Source organism: Panthera uncia, chromosome D4, assembly GCF_023721935.1.
Source record: "Panthera uncia isolate 11264 chromosome D4, Puncia_PCG_1.0, whole genome shotgun sequence".
In the NCBI taxonomy this organism is placed as follows: domain Eukaryota; kingdom Metazoa; phylum Chordata; class Mammalia; order Carnivora; family Felidae; genus Panthera; species Panthera uncia.
The window spans coordinates 576,312-585,962 of NC_064807.1; the positions used below are offsets into that span (position 1 = coordinate 576,312).

Below are 9,651 nucleotides of genomic sequence, written 5' to 3' on the forward strand. Positions count from 1 at the left end.
TGCTAAATTTAGGAAACTGTAAAAGTGGTCTTAATAATAAATTTGATTTTTAAAAGTCCAAATGGTATTTTAGATAATTGTATGAACATCTTTAAAGATTCACTTTCATTTTTATCACTTTCTGGTGCTTTTAGCAATCAAGCTAACACTTCTTTCTCCTCTAAAGTATAAATTTGGGGCATCTGGGTGTCTCAGTCGGTTAAGTGTCCCACTTTGGCTCAGGTCATGATCTCACAGTTCATGGGTTTGAGCTCCACATCAGGCTTTCTTCTGTCAGCCCGGAGCCCACTTCAGATCCTCTGTCCCCCTCTCTCTCTGCCCCTCTCCCCTCTCAAAAATAAATAAACATTAAAAAAGTAAACAACAAATTCAATAAATGTGGATATGGATAAATATTTTATTAAAAATAGAAAATAAAAGAATACCAATTTGTTCTCTTTTCTATTCAAAATTGCCTTTAGAGTCTTTCAGATTGAAGCTTGGACAAACTAAGACTTGAATGCTCATGATTTTATTTGAATGTGAATTACTTTACATTTAGTTGTGATCTTCTCTGGTTCCGGTTGATACAAATGATCAATTTTATGGCTTTAAGGATACTGTAACAATTTTGGAGCCTTTGCAAATATCTGATAATGAAACAGCAAATATTGATCTGTTTTTGCATTGTGTGGTAAGTTTGTTGAAAAGTGAACAAGATAGATATTAAATGTCAGATTTAGAGAACCTTAGAGACTGGGTATTTTACTAGTGACATACACAGCGTGATATTTGTGTTTTGTGAATTACGGCCTCTCTCCTTGGAAAGTTAGCACTGGTGGCAATTCCTTTGGCACCCATCCATTGAGTGAGCGTGCTGAGCACCACTTTTCTACCAGAAGTACACAGGTGCACTCAGACCCATGAGAGTCCAGTTCTCCCAAGAAGGATCTCCCCTGTTGGCACTGATCTTGAAGGAGTTAACTTCTTTGGGCCTCAGTTTCTTTATCTCTTGGACTAGAATCTAGTTTCCACAGAGTTTTTTGGCCTCAGCACTGTTGAAATCTTGGAGTAGGGGTGTCTGGGTGGCTCAGTCGGTTAAGCATCTGACTCTTGATTTCAGCTTAGGTCATGATATCAAGGTTCACAGGATCAGGCCTTCTTGGAATTCTCTCTCTCTGCTCCTCCCCTAGTGGAGTGTGCGCCTGGGCACTCTCTCTTTCTGCCTTTCAAATAAATTTAAAAAAAAAACAGAAATCTTGGACTAGATAGTTCTTTGTGTTGCGAGCTGTCCTTTGCATTGTGGGGCATTTTGCAGCATCCCTGCCCTCTGCCCGCTAGAGTAACATCCCTCCAGCCCCACCCCCATCAGTCATGACAACCAGTGTTGTCTCAAGACGTTGTTCCTTTGAATGACCAAGTATCTATTTCTTATATATCACAGTACGGTAGTCCATCCTGTGGTCCTTGAACGTGGATCCCCCTCCTCACAAGAACGCTAACAGTTAAAAGATGCTGAACTACTGAAATCTCTACAGTCATTGATAGCTGTTCATTCTATCCTTACATCGTATGCAGCTGTCTCCCAGGGCAAGGCCAGTCAGGTTTGCAGGCTTCTGTGTGATCTGGTCAGGTTCCAAAAGCAGGAGTGACCTCAGCAATGTCAGGCTTCACCCCTTCTGGTGTAATCGAGCTCAGACCATTTCTCTTGCTCTGAGCCTCTCTCGAGGTATCAGTGTAATATTGGATTTCCCTCATTATAGGACCCATTTATTCGTTTCCTTACTGCCTTTTCTTTTTCGCTCTTACACCCAAACTTTTCCACCTTTGGAAGGGATATTAGGTTCAGCCACTGCGCTGATCCGGATCACAGGCTGCAGTACTGGTCTAACAAGCTTGTCCCCCTCAGTCCCCTTCTGTTCAGATAAGGTCAGGTCAAAAGGATGCAGAACTAGCAGTTTATCTTTATCACCAGGCAATAGGCTGCATTCACCCTTAGCCCTGATTTTGCAGATGGGGTGAGGCATATCCTGCCCCATCAGGCCCCTAAGAATTCTGACATAAAGGTTAAACACAGGGTTACAGTTTCTCAGTTAGGAATCATCCCTGCTTCCAGACCTTGTAGTTGCAGCCCTGGTCTCGTGATGGGGGGGATAAAGCAGAGGCGACTTGGGGAAGAAAAGACAAGCACCTTCCTCTTCAGAGGAAGCCAGCCCTTCGTATTTCTGCATGGTCCACCCCCCCCCCCCCCCCCCCCCGCCCCTGCTGATTTAGATGGCCAGTGTTTTCATTGCCCATTCCGGTTCTCTATAAAAGTAGTTCTCTAAGGAGCATCCGGGTGGCTCAGTTGGCTAAGTGTCCGGCTCTTGATTTCAGCTCAGGGTCATGATCCTAGCGTCGTGAGATCGAGCCCCACATCAAGCTCTGCACTGACAGTGTGGAGCTTGGGATTCTCTCCCTCTTGCTGTGTCCCTCCCCTGCTTATGCGTGCTCTCTCTTTCAAAACAAACATTAAGAAAAAGTATTTTCCTAAGCTATTTCTCTCTGCCTGTTGTTGGACATTATCAGCTCTGCAGTGAATTTCCCGGTCTGAAGAAATGACAGTTGGCTGTGTAATATCTTCTGTTGTGGTTTTCTGTATCACTCTGAGTGTTTGCATCTACCACCAGGCCAGCAAAGTCCAGTCCAGCGTCAGTATCTCTTCCTGTCAGGACCCATTTGTATCCCCAGGGCTACCACATGAGTCAGTTCCCAGCCATGTTCAGGCCCTTCCCATCAGGGGCTCTGCCATATGGCCGCCTGTGGTCTGTGTCTCTCTTGTTGACAGGCAGGACAGTTGATATTGACATTTTGTGCCTCAGAGGGTGCAAGAGATTCTAGATTCAGCCCATCTCTGCACTGCTGCAGTACCCCTATATGCACTCATCTTGTGGGCCCAAGTGGCCATCTCTAAGGAGCACATGGAGGTAGCTGCATGTTGAATCTGCTCATCTTCCAAACCAGGGGGGCATGTCTTCTGATAGGTATCGACATGTCCAACATTAATACACTTCTAAAATTCATAATTATGGGGGCATGTCGGTGGCTCAGTTGGTCAAGCATCCAACTCTCAATTTGGGCTCAGGTCATGATCTCATGGTTCATGGAATCAAGCCTGGCGTCAGGCTCTGCACTGACAGCATGGGGCCTGCTTGGCATTCTCTCTCTCCCAATCTCTCTCTGCCCCTACCCCACATGTGCTCACTCTCTCTCTCTCTCTCTCTCTCTCTCAAAATGAATACCCATAATTATTTCCATAGGGCTGTGCCCTATATGGGCATTCCTTTAATAGACCAGGATTCCGTTACCCTCCTGCCTGACCATATGGTTGGATATTGGCCACTGCCCATGAGTCAGTAAAAACCCCCACACAGGGTTTCTTAACATTGTTCAGTACTTCCGTCACTGTTAGGAAGACAGCATGCCGTTCACACCGAGCTGGTCGGTTTTTATATTCTTCTGTCAGTGGTGGCCTTCCAAACAGGATGTTGTCCATTCGCTGTGGAACTGCTGTCCTGTTGTTGTGTAGAGAGCTGCTGATAGGGCTCCATCCACTTGATAGTGGGTCCAGCAGCTTCTCAGGCAGTCCCGGAGTCAGTCCTGTGGGGGGTGGGAAAGAGATCTCCTGCTCCTAGAACGTCCTCCCTTGCTCCCCAGGAACTGCCACCCCCAGGAGGGGGCTTCTCCAGCATCATCCTAGACATGGCATTTCAGGGTTCAAGACCATTTTCTGTCTTTCAGTCTTAGGGGTAGCTTCAGTTAATGACTCACAACAGCACAGTTGTAAATACCCTTCAAAGGGAAACACTCTTGTGCAGAGTTCCCACAGTGAGCACCAGGCGTGCTCACCCGTTCCCGCCCAGGCCCCATCAGAGGCCGCACAGAAGGCCACTACACCGAGAATTGTTCCTTACGGTGCATTCATCCGGATGGTTGGCCAGAGAGGCTCACACAACTCTGGGAAGCCCTTAGGTTTACCCGTCTATTAAAGGCTGTCGCAAAGGATTCAAATCAACAGCCAGTGGAAGAAGTGTGCAGGGTGAGCTCTGGGGAAAGCACGGAGCTTCAGGTGGGGCACTCTCCTGACATCTCCTTGTGGTCTACCCAGAGCTCTCCTGACCCTGTCCTTTTGGCTGTTTATGGAGGCTCATCACATAGTCATCACTGACTAAGTCATTGGCTGAGTCAACCTCCATAAGGTCTCTGGTGAAGGTAAGGGTTTGAGGGGGACTAAGGATCTCTGGGTCCGCCCGGCAGCAGCAGCCCCTGCCTTTGAGCTCATTAACATAACAGAAAACACCTTAATCACTGTGTGTATTTAGGAAATCCCAGGGGTTTGGGGAGCTATGAGCCAGGAACTGCATCAAGACCCGGTAAGTATTTCTTATAAACCACAGTGTCGTACCCTGGAGGGCAGCATTGCCCCTACTGAGAATCCCGGACTTACTAGGTATCTGTCTCCAATTCCCATCTCCTCTTAAGCCTGAAGCCTAGTCATGTGGTCCAAGAAGATAAAGTATTTAGGAGACTGAGGAAGGGGAAGTTACGACTTGGTGTGAGGAGTGGTGAACATTAGACACGTATACTTGTACTCACGAGCTTAATGTTTCCAACGGGACACAAATCCCCACGTAGTGAATTCACAGCCCAAGCGTGTACAGTAATCTCCATGACACTGTGACATTTACGTGCTAGGCATAGTTACATTTATTTAGGAAATTGGAACATACAAGAAACTTTAGCTTTTTGAGCTGTTACGGTTTGATTTTGTATCCAGATGCTGTTAATAATTTATTTCCAAGATTTAGAAAAAAATGGATTTGGAATCAGGAAACCAGGGGGTTTTAGTTCTAGCCGTCCTTGGGGTCCTATGAATTCTTTGCAACAAAGTATACAGGAGAGACAAGGTTTATTCCTCCTGTTTTCCCCTTGGAGCTGGGTAAGTGTGTTACATGAGATGCACACATCTGTGCTTTAGTTTAGTTGTCCCAACCCTGGGAATAAAGGGAAAATGTGCAGGTAATGTGCAGGCACAAGCTAGACACTCCCAGCCAGTTTTATTGTGAACAAATTTATGAAATATCCTTTATTTTTATGTCTTTTCTAAAAGCTAAATGTAGGGGCGCCCGGGTGGCTCAGTCAGTTGGGCATCCAACTTCGGCTCAGGTCATGATCTGGCGGTTCGTGAGTTTGAGCCCCGCGTTGGGCTCTGTGCTGACAGCTTGGAGCCTGGAGCCTGCTTCGGATTCTGTGTCTCCCTCTCTCTCTGTCACTCACACTCTGTCTCTCTCTCTCTCTCTCTCTCTGTCAAAAATAAATAAAGCTTAAAAAAATTTTTTTTAAATAAATAAAAAATAAAAGCTAAATGTAGACTATGATTCGTAACTAACCCTGGGTTCATGGAGTGATTCGGATTTATTAGTTAGTGGTCACAAATGCTCTTCAGCCTAGTAGCTAACCCATACTCCCCCCCCCCCCTTTGAAAAATCCAAATCAATTGGTTTTGTTTGTAGCTGTGATAGATAATTGTGCAGTCTTGTGCTAGAGAAGTACTTACGTTGTTCTTCAGTTTCTCCTAGGGAAAGCATTGGATTTTGTTTTGTTTTTTAATGAGAAATTCTTACGGTGGGTATGAGTTCCTCAGGGCCATTTTTGAGTAGCAAAAAATGGTTGTTAACCTGCCTCCTCATTGGGCCCTGCATCTGGATGACCCGTTCACACAGGCACCCCTTTGGAGGGAGGAGGCTGAGCAGAGTTGACCTCTTCTTCCAATTAGGCTGGAAGAGTGTGACCTCACTGTAGCCAGAGGAGCCAGGTGGCAGAGGGCCCAGCGAGGGGGTTGAGGGAACTCGGTTCTGCCCTGGCAGGCTGTCCGGAGATGCTGTGGACTGCTGAACTGGCAGATAGCGACCTGGAATATGTTTGTTTGGGGCATATGATTCAAGTACCCTCTTTTCTCTCCCTAAGAAAACCCTTAGCCAGATCTTTCTTGTTCACTAATCTTTTGTACAGATAGAATCAAGGAAGGAACGCCCAGAGGTGCTGGCTGCTTTCTGGGGTCTCTGAGAAAGCACCCAGGTCCGACATCAGGGGGCACACAGATAGAGCAGCCTGCTAGGCTGGCTGTGCTGAAGTACTGGTTGCTGCTTGTCTGGTACCTAGAACTGGCGTGCGCTTCATTAAATGCTTTGCTGTATGTATCGTTTCTCTTTATGCTTTCAGGAGCCCTATGAGAACCAGCTTTCTCGTAGGAATGCGGAAAGGGAGGCTTGAGCGCCCTCTGTACCTGACTCACAGGCGCCTGGCTTGGACGACCGGGTCTGGCTTCTGCCAGAGCTTATCAAATTTCACATTCCTTGTTTGGGATTGCTAAATTGTGCAGTTCTCTTCTTCACAAAGGCTGCTGTCTGAGGACTTTTAAGAAATCAACTTAGAAAAAAATCAGTTTAGGAGGATATAAACAGAAGCTCCAGAATTTTGAAAACTGCAATGTTTTATTTCGTTTTGTTTTTAAGCAGTGCAAGAGGTGAAGGAAGTAACTGCCACATACTTCTATTCATCTCACCTCAGGAGCTTGTTCCTCCCACTCCGGCCATAAGTTCCTGCTCGCACATCACAGTCCCACCTCTTCTTGAAATTTGAGCTACTTCTCCAAGTCCTGGCCAGAAATAGTTGGGACATCTGTGCTCACATCATCTTTATTTGTTACTGCCACGTTAGCATTTTCTTTCTTCCTTCCTTGTGTTGGAATGAGTTGATCTTTCTTTGTTATATTTTTTAACAGCTTTATTGAGGCAGCTCACATCCCATACAGTTCACCCTTTTAAAATCTGTGATTCAGTAATTTTTAGTATCTTTAGACTTGTACAACCATCACCACAGTCAATTTTAGAACATTTTCATCACCCCAGAAACATACCCTCTGCTCATTAACAGTTACTCCCCACTTTCCCACTCTTGCCCTCGCCCCAGCCCCAGGCACTCTGTGGTCTTTCTGTGTCTATAGATTTGCCCCTCTGGATACGTCATACAAATGGGATCAGGCAGTATACAGTCTTATGTGACTGAGTTTTCACTTAGCATGGCATTTTCGTGGTTCATATATGTCACAGCACGATGTATCAGTACTTCTTCTCTTGGCTGAATGATATTCCACCGTATGGATGGACCACATTTTATTTATCCATTCATCATCTGATGGACATTTGGGTGCTTTCCACTTTTTCACTATTAATGGATAGTGCTGCTACCAGCATTTGTTTCCAAATGTTTCTGTGTTCTGTGCCAACATATGTGTTCATTTCTCTTGAATCTATATCTTGGAGTGGAATTGCTACATAAGTGAGTCTAATTTTTTGAAGAATGGCCAGACTGCTTCCCTGAGCAGCCGTACCGTTCGACATCGCCACCAGCAGTGTGGGAAAGGCTACTTTCCCTGCCTCCTTGCTAATACCATCTGCTATTTGTTTGTCTTTTTGATTCTAGCCATCCCAGGGAATGTGAAAGGGTCTCTCATTGTAGTTTTCGTTTTCATTTCCTCGATGGCTTCTCATCAAATTTTAAATTGTTTTAGGTTAGAAATATTTATATCATTTTTATCTCCTGAAACACCCATAGTACTTTCCAATATTCGCTCATAATAAACATTTAAATTTATGAGCCTATTTTTTAAAGTTTCAATAAAGGGGGAGGTGGTCCCTAAATTTTTTTTTTTTTTTTACCTCTGTTGAAAGTGTGCTTTGTCCATATTATTAGCATTTTGCTCTGTTACCCTCATACATGTATCTTGTGGTGTCACAGATGCACATGTGCTTTCTGTCTTGTGCCTTCATTGCAAACTCTATGAACCAAATGACCTCATGAATGTTCTTTGGACTGTTGTTTGTGTTCATTCTGAATTGTTGAGCTTGTCCTTAGGGACAGGTGGGTGTTCTGTTTCTGCTAAATGCTGATAACCTACCCAAAGAAATAAAGAGCATTAGGGGCTTCATTTTACACTTTATCTCCAAGACTCACCACTTGAAAACTCCTAAAATAGTTTTGTCTGATGCTTGCCTGTTGTCCATATTGTTACCGTTTATTCTTTGGGGTCCCTGCATAGGTAGCTCCCTTCTGTATTTATTCTTCATCTGAGGAACTCTGTGAAATGTTAGCCTGGTAAATCGAGAAAGGTCATCACAGAAGCTCCATCATCTTCATTATAAGGCATACTTAAGATACTTCAAAATAAAAGAATATATAATAGATGCTTCTAAGGTTTTAAAGAAGACATCAAACCTGTCCAAATTTTAAAGGAACTCTATTCAAATTTAGCGCTAATTAAGTAAATGTTGGGGGCGCCTGGGTGGCGCAGTCGGTTAAGTATCCGACTTCAGCCAGGTCACGATCTCATGGTCTGTGAGTTCGAGCCCCGCGTCAGGCTCTGGGCTGATGGCTCAGAGCCTGGAGCCTGTTTCCGATTCTGTGTCTCCCTCTCTCTCTGTCCCTCCCCCGTTCATGCTCTGTCTCTCTCTGTCCCAAAAATCAATAAACGTTGAAAAAAAAATTAAAAAAAAAAAAAAAAAAGTAAATGTTGGCTGATACACATATATATCTCTAATATATCATGCTAGGAAGATGTGTTTTAATAATGCTGGCATATTGTTGTGTGCTAAATTAACCTTTTGAGCAAAGCAGTTATTTATTAGCAATTCTTTATGTAACTACAACACAAAAAGACTTTCTGTAGTGAGTTTACTATAAAACCATTTATCTTGGGGCACCTGGGTGGTTCATTGGATTCAGTGTCCGACTTCGGCTCAGGTCATGATCTTGCAGTTCGTGGGTTCGAGCCCCACATCGGTCTCTGTGCTGACAGCTCAGAGCCTGGAGTCTGCTTCAGATTCTGTGTCTCCCTCTCTCTCTGCCCCTCCCCCACTCATTCTCTCCCTCTCTCTCGCTCTCTCTCTCCCTCTCTCACTCTGACTCTCTGTCTCTCTCTCAAAAATAATAAACGTTAAAAAAAAAAATTGATCCCAGTTAAAATGGAAGACATTGTTTTGGACAGTTGCTGAAATCTGCTAAAATATGGACTGTGATGAGATAATTTGGTGGTTTTTAGTTATCCAAATGCAGATTTCGTTGCCTTGGTGCTCTGAGAGAAAACAAAGACCAGTTGATTCCATGAAACTACATGTCTTAGATCCTTAGAATGGCTTCTTTTGAAAACCAAAAGTATCCTCTGTTGCTCTAAATGGTAGGGCCAAAGAGATGGATATCGTGGTGGTAAGATTTCACACACAAGTGTGAAGGTTTTTCTGGAGGCCAGGTTGAAGAAACCAACTGACTCCTAAAGGAATGACTGCCCGTTACATGAATGTCACTTGGGGAGTCTCAACACTGTCCTCCTAGTGATTCAAAGCAGAGGGCCTGTAGTTCTCAGCTTCTAATGCTATTGTTTTCATCACTCTTAGAACAGTTACTTTTACTTGAGATGGCATACTTTGTTCTCAGCTTGATAATACTGTTATGTTGAAAGTTAAGGGTTTTTTTTACATTTTATTTTATGTATTTTGAGGAGAGAGATTGTGTGTGCAAGCACTGGAAGGGGAGAGAGAGAGAGAGAGAGAGAGAGAGAGAGAGAGAGAGAATATG

At 44.3% G+C, this 9,651-nt stretch overlaps 1 protein-coding gene across 3 annotated transcripts in view; it reads left to right on the forward strand.

Moving 5' to 3' along the window:
- The window catches only part of CENPP (centromere protein P), a 228,303-nt gene that overhangs the window by 81,126 nt on the left and 137,526 nt on the right, over window positions 1-9,651 (forward strand). The gene's annotated exons all lie outside the window — the stretch shown is intronic.